Raw genomic sequence first — 16,592 nt, forward strand, 5'->3', positions numbered from 1 at the left:
CAGAGTGATAAAAAAATAATATATATATCAATCATGATCCTTGCCTTCAAGAAATAATCTAGTTCAGGGTCCAGTGTGGTTTGGTAGAAAGAGAGGTGGTTTGATAATAATAGGTTTGAAGCACAGCCTTAATTATGGAAAGAATACTTATATTAATTCTTGGCTTTTATTCTCACACTTTACCACCTACATGAGAAAGCAAGATACTTGGCTTTTAGCTCTCCCCTCATACAAAGGTGTCAAATTTTGAGTTCAGAGGGTGGAAATGTATATTTACAGCAGCGGTGAGAGAAGTCATTGTGTGTCTGAGGAGTAGGTGTCTAACTTAGTGGCGTGGGCGTCCTACAGAGAGACTGATAGGTATGGTGGGGACTCGACGATGACTCAACACTCTGGAAATAGCCCCAGAAGACGAAGGATCAGGAAGGCCTTCCCTCATCTTTCACAGCCTTGAAAAGGCTATGACCAAAATCTATTTCATAAGCAAATAAAGAAATAAATAAAACAAGCTTTCTTGCTAGCAGCGAGAAAAAGGAGAACAGAATATCTACCAAGATTTAGAAAGCTAAGACAAAAAAATTGAAGGTCTGTTCTCATGGAATTACATAGACAAATTAGATCCTTATCATCTCCATTTTTATAATATTGTTTCGTTGTTCATCGTGCTTGATGGAGCTACTGGACTGGTCCAACTTGATTGGAAAGGAATACTGCCAACATAATTGTTGGGTGGCTGAAAAAGTGCATGGCAGATATTCATAATAAGTCCAACTCCTAAAACCCAGTTCTCAATTAAAAGAGCACTTTTTATAAAAGATGGTGCCCACGTGATCATAAAAGTATCCTTCCTTTGGGAAAAGAAGTGAGGTAGAGCAGAGTAAAATAAAAAAGGCTGCTAAGTAGGCAGCTCGAGAGTACACAAGTGGAGAGGAGGAAATCATTGTTATTAGAAGGAAATGGTGTTTTTTTTCTCATGTTTAATTCAGCAAAGGAAACTTGATGAATGACTCTCTTCTCTTGGTGGTGTCAGAGTGAAAACAGAAAAAAGGAAAAGACTCACAGTGATGATAATATTGCCTGTCAGAGGGAAGCAAAGCCAGTGCTTTGATCCAGGTATGTGCCTTTTCTGCTTTAAACAATCTATTCCAGGGTTCTCTCATTGGAACAGATAATTGGGAGCTAACTGGATTCATGAGATCTAGGCTGAAAAGCTTCATCAATTCCATAGCCGTGGACCTGGCAGGGAAAAAGAGTAAGAGACTTGGTAAACAAAGTGGTTTGCCTTAATAATGCTACTGCAGTAGGTATCACATTTTCTCTGGTCAACTTTCCCTTTTGACATAGATACTTTTGATTCACATAGACACACAAAGTCCTCATTTATTTAAGGGTTTGAGTATATCTGTATTGGAAACTATTGGAAATTATTATTGGGGAGTCACTGTTCTTCTCAAAGCCAAATCAATTCTCCCGGTTTTAGAGGTAAGACAAGTTTCTCCCATTCAATGGTTCCTTTACCCCCTTACTCAGCTCTATAAGCAGGAATTGAAACCCACCTGCCAATTGAAAAAGGTGTTGCCTAACTCAAAGCACTAAGGTGACTTATGTTTCCCACACCAGTTAAAAGCTTCAAGAAAAGCAGAGAACAATGATTATTGCATTTCTCTCTGCTTGGGCTGGAGATAATGAGCCGCTCTGCTGCCCTTTCACATGCATAATGCCTATTGATGTCACGGAGAGCCTCATGGTGTGCAAAAGCCCTTAGATCACATGTATCATCTTGAAAATAATAAGGACAAAGGGACAACTTTTTTTTTAAAGTTGGCAAAGACAGACTCTATGGTTCCAAGCCTCTCTAGATGGTCCCAATTAAGAAAAAATAATTTTCCTAGAGTAGAGTGGTTGCCACTGTTTCAAGGTGAGCTTTTCATGAGGAAAGGATAGAGCAGTTCCCAAGACTGTGTCAGGTTTCCAAAGTCACCTCTCCTGGGACAGATGATTAGGAAGCGTAGCAGTCCTCTCGGAAATTGATCAAAACCCTGTAACTTCTGTATGTTGGAAGGGAAATGAGCAAAGTTAAAGCAAGAAAGCAAAAAAAGAAAATTCTTTCTCAATTATAGGTAGCAAACTGCTTTTATTTTTATTTTTATTTTTTAGGGGGGAAATTACTTAACTCGTTTGAGTCCTTCCTCCACCCACCACCACAACTTTTATAATGAGGAATTGGGTTTAGATCAGTGTTTGCCAAACTTAGCTTATCATTTGTATAACTTTGGGAACTTGTTAAGAAAATAAAAATAATAAGTTTGTAGTCTCATCAGAGTAGATCTGGGGTAAGGTCTACAATCTGCATTTCGAACAAGTTATTTTGATAATTATGCAAGTTTGTGACATATTTGTGGTGGTTTCTGGTGTTCCAAATACTTGAATCTTTCTCCTTTTACTATTCTGTATGCTTAGACTATAGAATGGTCCAGCTTAGTTAATAACTGGCCATATCAGTGGAGACCATACCCTGACCCTAAGTCTGGTTACTAGCCACAGTGGGCATTAGGAGGACAAGTTTCAGAGGTTGGGAAAAAGTCCAATCTGGCAAACGGGACACAACATTAACTGTTACAGCCACAGGCAGCAGACACCAATTCCGAGAAGGTAACAGAGCTGTCCAAAGAGGTAGAGAGGGACATGCTGATCATTCACATTTGGGTATATTGTGAGCATTTGACTTTACTGAGATCTTTCTACACTTTGTACAACACAAATCATGGTCCCTACACGATTGTTTTCAACAAAAGCTTAGAATTATCCTTGGTTCTTCTCGTACTTTTACATTGGAAGAAAATCAAGCCTCCACAAGTGGTATGGATCTATCCTGCTTCTGACATACATCCTGAATTTGACCGTTCACAATCTTAAGAACTACAATCCTAATCTAAGATTTTATCACTTCTTGACTGAATCACTGTAATAGTTTCTTAACTGGTGTCCTTTCTTCAAATCATGCTTACTTGCCATCCTATGCAAAGAAACCAATGTAACTCTTAGAAACATAAATCAGGTTATTTCACTCCCCTACTTAAACTTTGATTAGATCTTGTTATAAATTTCTCTTAGATAGATATAGGTTATAGGCAGATGGTTTATTTTATCAATGGAAAAACCAATTTGAGAAAGCTTAAGTGGCCTGTAAAAGATCAGCCAGTGACTAAATGACACCAAAAGTGTCCCTTAATCCAGAAAGATAACATTTTCTGATTTCCTTTCTGCTGTATTGCCTTTGCTGACTACTATTAACTGAAATCTCTGCATATAAAAAAACCTTCATCTTTCTCACTCATATTAAATAAACTCTGGAATCTAATTATGCCTATTGCTTTTCATGAATGCAGTCGATGTCCTGCAGGTTTTTAGAAGAACTTTCTCAATCAATTATTTATGGGGACATTTTTTTCTTCAAGTCCCTTTTATTCACTAAACATTGGATTAAATGATTCTCTACTAAAAGTGGGTCAAGCAGAGCATTAGCGAAAGGCATTCTAGAAAGAGGAACAGTGTGCCTGAAGGCACGCAGACATGTGTGAGGTAGCAGGCCACATTCAGGGCAGTGCCAGTCATTTGATGTCCTCTGACTGAAGCGAAGGGTGCTCCTGGAGGAACAGAAGGAGGTGAGGTTGGGGACACGGACAGTGCCAGATCATGAAAGTTCTTGTGAGCTGTGTTAAAAAATTCATATTGTGAAATATATGGAAAGCCATCGGATATGTCAGGAAAGTAGAATGATAACATCTAATGTGTGAGGAAACCTCTCTGGCATCATTGCAGTGGGAAGGATGGTGGCTGATGGTGTGAGGCAAGACAAGACAGAGAAGGTGTGTTGACAATACACAGGGAGGAGGTTGAAAATCAGTATCAAGAATTCTTCTTGACTCTACTTTCAAATTATGGACAGAATGTGATCAGTTCTTACCATGTACACTGTTACCATCTTGGAGTAAGACATCACCATTGCTTTCCTGGATCACGAAAGTCTTATAACAGATCTCTCTGCTTCTGCTCTTGCCTCACATCCTTCTTAGTGTATTGTCAGCATAGTAACTGGAATGATACCTTTAGAACATAAATTTATACTATGTTGCTTCTCTCCTCGAAACTCTCCAATGGTTTCCCATCTTACTAAGAATGAAAGTCATTGTCATAACGACAAGCCCTATGCAGAATAACTTCTAGCTATCTCTGGGATCTCATTTGATTACTGTCCCTTGTTTCCTTGCTTCATCTGTACTAAACTCCTTACTGTTTTTCAAAATACTAGGTATGTACCTTTCTTATGGCTTTCAAAATGGCTGTTCCATCTGCCTGGAATGCTCTTCACACAGGCATCCACATACAGCTAATTCCTTGATCTCTACTCAAATATCACTTTTCTAAAAAAGTTTATCTTGACTCCTCTTTTAAAATTGTAACTTGCTGAAACTTCCTACCTTGGGCGCTCTAGATTTACATTACCTTGCTCTTTTATTTCCCCTAACACCACCTTGCAACATACTATGGGATTTACTAAGCTTTTGTTTTATTATTAATTTATTTATATATTTTGGTCTATAATGTAAGCTCCTTGGGAAAAGATTTTGTTCAGTTTTATTTCCAGATATATCCCAAGAGCCTCGTAAGAACAGTGGGCTTGAGAAAAACTTGTAGGAATGAAAATGGTGATACTCTCTAAGAATTTTTTTTTCTCCAAATTCAGAGAGAAGCATTAAGAGGACAGGTATTGTTTACAGTTCCTTTCTTATGGCTCTGGCTTTTGAGTAATCCAACTCTGGTGTCAACTGCTTGCTTTCATAAGAGATTGGGACACTAAATGCTGTAGCTCTAGGTCCTTGGAATTTCCCTCTGGCTTTGTTTCTTTACCACTCATTCAAATGGAGTGGCCAGGCTGAGAGTGGGTCCCATTTAAGTATGTGGTACCACTGGGGGGAAGGAGGGATCACGGCGGTAGGCAACATTTATTGAGTGTTCATTATATCTCGAGCACTTAATTAATCCTCATGACAGTCCCATGAGATAAATGCTGTTTATTATTGTCCTTTTTTTCATATAGGAAAAACTGAGGTATAGAGTATTTAAATCGCTTGGAGGTAGCAGAGCTGGGATGTGAACAGGTGCCCCAATAGGAACCACCATGATTTACTTCTAGTACTTAGAACAGGAGTTCATAAACTTGATCACGAGGTAAAACTCTTGGCATCCTGAGAAAGATACTGTAACTATGGACATATTTAATTCTTATGGAAATCAAGGAACTTTGTTGCAAGCAACAGAAACCAAGCCTGGTTATTAGAAACAGGATGGGTATTTATTAAGATAGTGAACATCTCACAGAATCTTCCAGACAGGTGGAAGATCAGGCTTGGAGCTTCCACAGCCAGGAATGAGGCCTGAGTTCTGCCATGGAACAAGAAGACTGGCTTGGCACTGCCACCGAGCACTGCTTCTAGGTGTAGACATCTGAGCTGGCATTATCAGTTCTTACATGCTGAACATTAGGCATTACAACTAGGACCATTATTTCTCCTGTGGTCTGGCAGATGGATCTCTATAAGATGGTGGCTCCTTCTGGCACTGCCACTGGAAAGGACCCTGCGTGGCCCCTGCTTCTTTGTGTTCCTGGCTTTGTGTCCAAGTCTGAGATGTGTGTCTGATTGGTGAGGTGTAGGGATATGCTGAGCCTTGGCTTCAAAGGAGACTGGGAAAGCAAGAATTTGGCATTTTCAACTTCTATTTGGTACATGTTTGCTATTCTTTTGGTTTCCCTATGAGAGAACTCCTTTGCTTTGTCTTGTGAAATTGAGGTTTTAGAAGAAAAAGGAAGAGAGAGTTTCATACCAGGTAGCCAAAAAGAATAATGTATCACTGCCAAAATCTGTATATTAGCGCACACACACACACACACACACACACACACACACACACACCACCCTACGATATACGTATACAATGGAAAATCACCACCTCCAATAAACATGAGCGCAGATAGCTAAAGTTGTCAAACTATACATGATCAGGTCTCTTTGTCAGGTAGCTAGGAGGTGGTAAAAGACGTTGACTAGACTGTGGAAGAAACTAGTTTCAGACTGAGATTCTCTAACACGTAGATATATTTTTTTCTCTAAGAAGTAGGCAATGATAGTCAAGCCTTCATTTCATTAACTGATCACCTGGGTGAGGAAGGGCATTTTCAAGTTCTGTGTGGGGAAGAGCACAGTTTGAGAGCTGAAACTTAGTAGTGGGTGCAGGAGGGGGAGGGGACACGAAGAAAGAGGAGGAGGAAGCCAAAGTGGTGAGATCAGGAGAGGAAAAGGGACAGTGAGCCTTTCCAAAGGGAACGCTGTTCATTCAAATGGTTAAACTGTGGTCCAAGATAGTGACGAGTGGCCCGTCACCGAATTTAAACCACAGTCGTGTTCGGCTTTCGTAAGCCAACATTTTGAAATAGTCTGGACATTTCTCCTCCACATCTGGATATTTCTGGTGTCTCTGGAAAACTCAGAACTGTTTTACCTAGTCCCGCAGTGTGCGGCCTTCTCTTGTGTGCTCGTCTGGCACTGATTGCCGAGAGCTAAGTAGCATCTTTCCCATCTGGACAGACGCCAGAGTCCCCACTACTGCCCACAGCTGAAGTCACGTTCCGGTCACTGCGCATCATTACGCTTTCACTGTAGTTTGCCTTTTAGCAGAGCAACGTTTTTCTACCTATGTCTGTATCAAAAGTTGGAAATTGTGTGCTAGACTGAGTACGTTTCAAGAAAAATGAGAAAGCAAATTTCTTTGTCGACGTTTAGAGTATTTCTACATTTTCGATAATCAAATAAAGAGTCTCTGTCAAAAACTCGATGCAAGATGCCTGTGTAAAACAAATCATGATGAGAATTATGAAAATCGTGTGGAAAGATGCAAATGAAAAAGATGCATGATGGAAAGTTTAATGATTTAAAAAAAGAGGTGAAGACCAAAATTTCCATAAAGTCTTTTTTTTAAGGTGAATAAAATAAGTAAACCAGCTGACGCTAACCAGTCCATTTTACTCCCTAGCGTGATCTTTTCAGCCTCTGTTGGCATACGAGTTTGTTACTAGTCTTTGCAGTTGGACACTTATTAATTCCCAGAATGTTTCATCAGATGGTTAGTTTTCTGACTAGAAGGGCAGGAAAGGAACTTTACTTTTTATAATAAGGCTTCTTTCCCCCCAGACTTTCCCATCGATTAGCGTTGTATGTTGAATCGTGTCCCCCAAAAGAAACGTGAAAGTGCCTGCGCATGAAACCTTATTTGAAAATAGGATCTTTGTGGAGATAATCAAGTTAACATGAAGTCATGTTTGATTAAGTGGACCCTAACCCAATACCTTAATCCAATATGACTGGTGTGTTATATTAAAAGAAGAGACACAGAGACAGACACATAAACAGAATGCTGTGTGATGAGACCCAGGAGAGAACTCCAGGTGAAGATGGAATAATGAGAGTCCAAGCCTAGGCGCACGGAGGATTGCCAGCAACTATTGGAAGCTAGGAGGGAAGCATGGGGTGGATTCTTTTTTTTTGAGTTTCCAGGAGGAACAAACTCTGCTGACACCTTGGTTTCATATTCATGGCCTCCAGAACTGTGAGAGAATAAATTTCTGTTGTTTCAAGCCACTGAGTTTGTGGCAATTTGTTATGGCAGCCTAGGGAACTAATACGATCACTTTAAGTATATATTTAGATAGCTAGTCTTGACTCAGATCATTCCATTTATTCTTCTGATTCTTCATTGTCAATTACATCAGTTTATAGCCATAGGTATCAAGCTTCCACATGAGACTGGTTATTTTATATTTCCTCAGAGAAACTTAAGAAGTCACTTTACCTAGCCATACAAAGCATGCGGCTTAAAGCCATTAATTTGTGTCTCATGCCCAAGATGACTCACTGAGCCTTCTCTACCAAGTGCATACATAAATATTATGTGCTGTTTGCCAACTTGAATGGCAGTTTCAACTTATCTTTTATCAGTGTACTGCGATAAAGGGAAGCTCTAAATTGCTTGCTGACCTTTGCGAGCAGGTTTCTTTCACCATTGAAATAATCGTTCTCCTTCCATACAAAGCTGCTGCTTAGGCTCCCGGGGAGTCACCATTTCACTCCCAGGGAGAAGATAACATGGTAGGTGGACTCATCTGAAGCAAATTGACTGGGATTATTTTCTCAGTGACTGCTTTGTTGTCTTTCTGTAACACGTTCTTAGATGCTGATGAAGTCGGATAAAATAAACGTATGGTGTTCCTTACATAAAAGGAAAAAGAAATGTCTTGAAAAATGCAATTCAACTTTTTGTTTTATGTCACACGTCTGTTCAGGAGCAAGCCCATTTGCCCAAGAAGATAATTTTACTGAGGTCTTAGCTTAAACTCTCCTTTCTTTAACTTTCTAAAATGCAGACTCATTGATACAGAACGAGGAAAAGGATTTAGGCATAATTCATCAGCTAGACTTCATTCACCGCATGGTGTCATGTAATTATTTTTAAAATTATTTTCTTATGCTTCTGTAACCTTAAAAATGATTTAGGATGCCTTATGATTTTTATGCTTTGTTTTACTTTTTGTGTATAAATTATTAAAATCGTCATAAACTGGGTTCCTTTGAAGTGCACATTGCAACTGAGGGGCTGCTGCACCAGGCAAGAGAAACTTTTGTGGCAAAACTTTTTTAGAAATTGAAATAGCTTCTGAACAGGTCCAGATTTGTCTATAAAGGAGAGTTTTTACAGAGTATTTAGGACCAGGAGCGTATATTTTTATTTATTTTTCTTTCCTTGTTATTTGATATACTCTTCTCTATAGTCAATGTATGTCCCACTTTTATTTATACATTTAGTTTATTATTTTTAATAATGTAATCAGCATCTGTGAGACTGTCATTCAAAGCAGAAGCCAAGACCTTGAAAATATCTATGTCCAGATGTATGTTTCACTTTTTTCATTCAATCCTGCCAAACCCCCTCTTTCTGAATCATGTGTTCATTCTTTTGCTTTCATTTTTATTGCTTCTGTAACAATATTCTGTCTGGTTTAGTTATTTTTAGCTTTTAAAAGAGGATGTAAATCTTCATGTAATTCTTTGTGATTCAGAGCTCAATATATAACTAAGATTAAATTAGTGTGTTGTATGACACTGTAGTTAATTCATTTCGCTGCAATATAATGTTCTATCATGGGATTATAGTACATTTACTTTTCCAGTCTCCAATCGGAAGTTGGGTTATTTCCAGGTTTTTGCTATTGTGGGCAGTACTGCTGTGAATAGTCTTGAATATAACCTCTATTATACTTCTACAAAGGATTCTCTTATGTAGACAATAGGAGTTGAATTGTTAAGCCTTCAGATATGTGACATTCAGTGTTAAACCATAAAGGCAAAAACCCTTTTCCAAAATGATTGTGCTCATTTATATTCCTGCCAGCAAAATATTAAAGATCCTGTGGGTCCTCTTTAACACTTGGAATGGTCATTTTAATTTACATGATTTGAAAGGATGTAAAACCGTATCTCATTATGGTCTTATTTTCATATATGATATTGTGAACAACTCTTTATATATTTATTGGTCATATGTATTTCTTGTTTTGTGAAGGATTCTAACATTTATTTTTGCCCATTATTCTTTAATTTTATTTGTTGTTGATACTAATTTATATTGTATTATATCTTTTTTCAAGGGCATTTTTTTCTGAACAAAATTATTAACTTTCGTAGCATAATTTATCAATGATTTACAGTAAACATAAGAAATCCTTTTATATCTCAAAGTCCAAAAAATTATAACCTACATTTTCTCCTAAGAGTTTTAATTTTTATTACTGATATTTAATCCTAATTCATATGGAATAAGTTTTTGCATTATTGTGAGAGGTAGGAATCCAATTTCATCTTTTTCCATATGGATATTATTTTTTTATTCTTTTACTTATTGACCAATCTCTGCTTTCCTCAATGATCCTGTATATCTGCCATGCCAAAAGTCCAATCATGCATGGTCATGATGACCAAGCTTTGTAATAAATCCTAAAAAATGGTAAGAAGAATCTTTCCCTTTGTTCTTCAGAATTATTCTGGCTATGCCCTTTATCTGCCATACGGATTTAGAATAATCTTTTAAATTTTTTTTGGAGAACTTTTTATTGTTTAAAAATCATAATGGAAGATTCAAAAAACATACAATCCAACACACATCCCAGCGGGAGGAGAGCACCAACACTTTCCCTCCCATATTGCTGCTCATAGCACCAGCCAAGACCCTGTCCTGGGGAGGCCGCCTGCCCACCCTGCTGCCCACTGCTAAATCTCAGCCGGGGAGGGGCCCTGGGGTGAAGGGGGCATGGCTGGCTCTCTCCACCCTTCCCCTTCCCAACACATATCATTCTATGAGATGTGTGTGAGGAAATGGGCCAGTTATAATCTTTATAAAATTCCCTAAGTTAAAAAGTTGTTTGAAATTTTATTGACCTTATAGATCAATTTTTGGAGAGCTGACATTTTCATGATATTAAGTCTTTCTATCCATAAACATGGTTTATATCTCCTTTTATTTGGGTAATCTTTAATACCACTTTATAGAGTTTTATACTTTTTTCTTTACCGATATTGGACATCATTTTGGGGGGGAATTTTTCATGTGCATTCAATACAGTTCTAAATGGAGTCATCTCTTTAATTATGTTTTCTAGATTTGTGCTGCTGGAGAATAGAAGTGTATATGACTTTTTTGTTGTATCTATCCACCTTGCTAAAAGCTATTATTTCTAATAATTTTTATGTTCATGTTTCTGGGGTTCATAGGTAGATGATACTATCTCCAAATATGACAGTTTGATGTCATCCTTTCTAATTATGTGACTTTAATTTCTTTTGCTAATTTAATTGTAGTAGCTATGATACGGGGCATCACCTGTAAAATTCTTAATCTTTTAGCAGGAAATGATGTGGGACATATCTTGAAGAGTTCTTAATCTCTTTAGTAAATCTAGTGAAGTTTTCTTCCTCCTTTCTTTAGGAAAAAGGCCCTCTCCCTCAAATTCCGGTAATTGCCCGAAACTGGTGACTTAGATCCTCCAGCTATTGATAAGGGTCATCAACCTATTGTTAGCAGAAATGATGTTAGGCTAGACAGGGCCATTAAGAGTTTGAGACGTGAGGGGACTTTAGGCCAAAGGTCTTTTTTTACTCTTTGAGAAATATATGCTTGCTTAATAAGCAAATCAATAATAGAAATTAATAGATATACGATTTAAATAACCAGCGCATATCCTCTTTTCCTTGTCTAGGGACTGAGGCAGAGCTTCAGCAGGAAATCCAAGACCCTGCTCTGACCAAGGCAGAGAGGGAAGGAGCTCCATGAAAGCTCAACAGGCAGAGACTACGACCCTTCTTAGCAGGAAGCAGATACAGAAGAAGAGACCTCCCGTCCCTCAACATCCATACTACTAATAAGGGGATTCATGGCTCTTAGAAAAGAATTAGGCAGTAAAGTTAATTAAGGGCTTTTGGGTCTGCCTGCAAAGGCACTGAGGTCATCCTATCCTAGAAGGTGTCCGCCCTAGTCCGCCCACAATTAAGCAAGCCAGAAGGCATTTTTAGGCTAAAAGTAACTTTCATGAGGAAACAAGTAAGCAGAGAATTAAGTACCAGTTTAAGCCAGTCACTCACACCTGCACAATGAAGACCCCAAAGACCTTTGTCTTATTATTTCATCATTATAATATGATGCATATGCCCAGAAGTTCATTAATACCATTATAACAGATTGAATTTTGGGAATGAACATGCTGCAGAAAGCAAATGATGAATCACTTGATGAATCCTGTCAATCTTAGTTGTCAATCAAAGAAGCTCACCCCTTTACGAAAAGTGACCACCCACAGCAAATAGGGATAAAAACCCCAAAGGCTTTGTTACCAGGCATTTGAGCCACACTTCTCTTGCTCGGGTCTGCTTCCATGTTTGGAAGTGTATTTTCCCTTCTAATAAAGCTTTTCTTTTCTGCATATTTCGGTGTCTTGCTCATTTCTTTGTTTGAGGCATCAAGAACCTGGACAACACACCAAGAGGATCCCCACTTTCCGGTAACACCTAGGACATTCAATGTGCTGTTGGTTAGAAGTTATGATAAATATGCCTCCTTGCCTTGTTCTTGATTTTAAAGCTAATGCTTTAGAATGATGTATTTTTGTAGATATGTCTATCAGGTTAAGAATATTTTTTTCTATTTCCAATTTACTAAAAACATCATGGATGAGTTTTGCATTTTATCAAATTTCTGCTTCTATTGAGATGATTACGTAATTTCCTCTTTTAGTTTGTTACTGTGGAAAATTAAATTAATGGACTTTATAACATAAACTATTCTTGCATACCTGGAATAAACCCAATTTGGTCATAGTGTATTATCTTTTCTGATGCACCAGTAGATTAATTTTTCTTTCTTTTAAATTTTTTAAAATTACTTTTTAGAAATTTGGGTTCTACATTAATATGAGTAAAACAGGCCCATACTGATTTGTCTGGTTTTGGTATCACCCTTGCATTGAGCTTATAGTTCAAACTGAGGAGTAATCCTTTTTTTCTTGTCTAGGAAAGTAGGTACTGAAATTTGTTAAGTTTAGTAGTACTGTGCTAATCAGCCCTGCAGCTAGGCCAGAAGGACACCTGCGGAACAAGATTTCTGCTGGGATTGCTAACAGCCAATTAAGGGAATACAGGAACCAAGAGTCATTCCTTATGGCTAAAACCATGGAGGACCTATGGATTAAAGGCTGGACTTTCCTTCTACACATTCTTACTTTTTCATACTACATACCCTTCCCCTTCCTCACTGTAAGTCCATATCAAAGGAAATGGGTTAACAAAGTCTTTTAAAGAATAACTCACAGGAACTAAAGAATGATATATAAACTGAATTCCCTGCCTCTACTATCTTTCCAAGCCTCTCACTCTGTCTCTGAGAGAAGACCACACTCTGTCTGTGGAGTGTTACCCCTTTCCTCTAATAAACTTTCCTTTTGACTCTAATGTTGGCGTGTGTGTGTGTTGTTTTTGTCACTCTCTGCTGAAGGACCCTCTTCTCTCGGTACCAGGCTTGGTCTCCCTCTTCCTTGGGGAAGATCTGCCCCGTCCTGATCAGTAGCCCTTGTCTTTTGAAACCAGCTGGTGTTATGTTTACAGAAAGATTTTTTTTTGGCCATTGCTTCAGTTTCATTAATGGTTATACAACTATTCATGATTTTTTAATTTCTTCATGGTAAATTACACGTTTTTTTTTTTTTGTAGCAATAGCATAGAGTTGTTAATAGTATTCTCACTTTATTCTTTATATATTATCTGTGATTATATTGCCTTTTATTCATAACGTTGCTTCTACTCTCTTCTCTCAAACAGAATTAACAAGGGTCAATTTATTTAGTTAAAATTTTTATGAAAAGAACCAACTTCTTTGTTAACATATTTAAAATTTTATGAATTTGTTTTTATTTTTATCATCTTTCTATTTTATTTAGGTTTATTTATGTTTTTAAGGTAGAACACCTAATTTAGTGTAACTACTTAGCTCATTAATTTTGAGGCTTTTAAAATTTCTAATGTATTGAAAATTATAATGTCCATTATGATTTCTTTAACATGTGAATGATTTAGAATTTAAAAAAATTTTTTTCTCCTGAAAATAGAGTAGTTTTTGTTTCCTCTGATGGACCCTGAAAGATAGACAATAAATTCTATTTCCTAATCTATAAAAGTAGGGTCTTAATAATATGTAACTATAGCTTTGCTTTGAAGATCTAATTAGTTAAATAAACCATGTATACCATATAACACAGTGCCTGGAATTTAATCATCTATTAAAAATATTAGTTGGGATTATTATTTTTTTTTACTATGTATTTATGAATCATGGTATTTGTCCCAAATTGGAGAATTCTGGACTTGTAGAGACGCTCTTAGTGTGCTTAAAGATAACATGCTAGGTAAATTTCTATGTGAGGAAATATTTTGAATTCCACATTAATAGAAAATAAGAATTTGGAAATGCTGCTACATGGACATATTATTATATTTTCCTATAACTTAATATGTTTTTCTATTTATAGTTAAAAAAATATTTTGTTCTTAGTAACACGAGATAATCCAAATTCAACAGCTATATCCAAAAGAAAATATGTCATACACCATACCATGCCTTAAATGAACATAAAATATTTCTAAATGATGTGCATTTATACATTTATCTTAACTGAATAGCTACAATCTGTAATCAGAGAGCAGAAAATCGGAGAATATAATGCTGGTAAGAATTTAACACAAATTTACGTGTGTAGGTTTGAATTGCAGTGTTTCTATAATAAAATAGAAAAGCTACCCTTTCACTTTTGCAGATTGTTAATTAGTATCCTCCCTCTAGTGTGAAAATGCTCTTCCTATAAACAAAACCCCATTCTGAACAAAATGCAAATGTCTTAGCATAAAAACAATACATTTGTTTTGTTAATTTAGTTTTCTCTATTTGGGCACAAACTATAATTTTAAAAAACTATTATTTCTACAGTGCCTTCCAAATTTCAAGACCTCTTCCTATCCACAATCTCATTTGATCCTCACAATTTTTGGTGAAGTAGATGTGGCAATGCTGTGTTAACCTTTTGTGTAGATGAAGAAACTGAAACCCAATCATATTCAAGAGAAAAAGATATAGACCATGCCTCAGTGGAAGAATGGCAAAATATTAGTGGACATGTCTTAAAACTGACACATGGTTCCTTAAATTCCATACAGCATAGTCACTTCTTTTATTCATATCTATATAAATAAACATTTCTGTTGGGGAGGCTATGTCAGTTTTATAGAAAATCTTATGAACAGTTTGAAAAAGTACTCAGATAACCTGTAATGACCACTAGTTAAACCGTGGCTCAATGCCAAATATGTAGGTAAGAAAACGAAATCAAAGAATCACATTGAAGTGGTTTAATTGTGGTAGAATTTTGGGTAGTGAGAATGGAAAGTAGTATTGCTAACTGGCTTCTTATCCAAGATATCAGGACCTATGCCAAGCTCTTTGACTAACCATACAGATCATTTCTGGTTCAATAGCTGTTTTTTAAAAAATATGCTGTAACTAATTGTTTCTTTCCACAATACATTTAGACATATGAATAAATACAAACACATAGGCTTTCATAGAGAATGTAACCCAGTTCAAAAACCAGTTCAACCACTTACAAGTTACCCTGGAGCATGTTACACTGTATTTCACATGCTTAATAGTTACTCCACCATAAAATAGGAATAATGATAACAGTAATATCTCCCCTGTAGTAATGATGTGGAAATTAGAAATAACATATATAAAACATGTTCCAAAAGTAAATGTTTAGGTAATGATCATTTTTATTCTTTGACAAAAATTGCTTTGAGATCAAATTGTTTTCTTTCTCTAAAGTGCATGAAGATATCATCACTACTAAATTCACTTTATTTATTCCTTCATTTTTTATTCCTTTTCTACAGTATAACACAGTGATTAAAGCATGGCTCTGGAACCAGAATGACCAGGGATGCCTCCCAACTCCTGACTCCAATATTCACAGATAGTGTGACAAGTTACTTAATACCACAGAATCAGATTCTTTGTCAAAATGTTATGTGAGTTAATTAAAATCATCTTTCTAAATTGAACATTATTATTTTTCAAAAGTTTGTTGGCAAATTAGCAAAACACTGTGTTGTTCTTGTTGAAGACTGCTATCTTTGTTCTCTAAAAGGCCCCTGACCTCTAAGAACATGATCCCCTGGACATGTATTAGGCAAGTTGACTAATTTAAGATTAAAATGCATGTAGGGAAGGAATGTATAGTATGATTAGGAATAGGGGTTACTAAAAAGGGCACTGACTAGAAAGTTAGGAAATCAAAGCTTTTGTCTTGGTTCTGTTACTTATAGACTCTCCAGTACTGAGTAAGTCATTTTACTACTCTGGGCTTCAGTTTCTTCATCTGCAAAATGCGTTATCATAGCCTTTCTACATTTAGCTCGCCAGAAATTGTGAGGATCAAATGAGACTGTGAATAGAAAGAAGTCTCAAAATTCGTAAGGCACTGTAGAAATATAAACTTTTTAAAAATTACGGTTAGTGCCCAAATAGAGAAAATCCACAAAGCAAAGCTATTGTTTTTATGCTAAGATATTTTATAATTCCACATGATTAAACCACTTCAATGTGTTTCTTAGATTTCATTTTCTTACCTACAAATCTAGCATTGATCAGTGGTTTAACTAGTGATCATTACAGATTAGCTGGGTACTTTTTCAGACCGTTCATAAGAAGGTTTTCTTAAAAAATGATGTAGTCTCCATAACAGAAATACGTAATTATACAGATATGAGTAAAAGAAGTGACTCAGGGTATAAGGAATTTAAGAAACCGTGTGTCAGTTTTAAAACATATCCACGAATTCTTTGCCATTCTTCCACTGAGAAGTGGTCTATGTCTTTTTCTCCTGA

General features: G+C 36.7%; 1 long non-coding RNA gene across 1 annotated transcript in view; it reads left to right on the forward strand.

Moving 5' to 3' along the window:
- Positions 1–11,660, forward strand: part of LOC107520779 — a 113,830-nt gene extending 102,170 nt beyond the window's left edge. Inside the window, exon 3 of the long non-coding RNA XR_001599403.2 lies at positions 11,366–11,660. This is a non-coding gene — a long non-coding RNA (uncharacterized LOC107520779). The remainder of the gene's footprint in view (positions 1–11,365) is intronic.
- Positions 11,661–16,592: the final 4,932 nt, after the last annotated feature.

The sequence above is a fragment of the Rousettus aegyptiacus genome, unplaced genomic scaffold (genome assembly GCF_014176215.1).
Source record: "Rousettus aegyptiacus isolate mRouAeg1 unplaced genomic scaffold, mRouAeg1.p scaffold_m13_p_10, whole genome shotgun sequence".
NCBI lineage: Eukaryota > Metazoa > Chordata > Mammalia > Chiroptera > Pteropodidae > Rousettus > Rousettus aegyptiacus.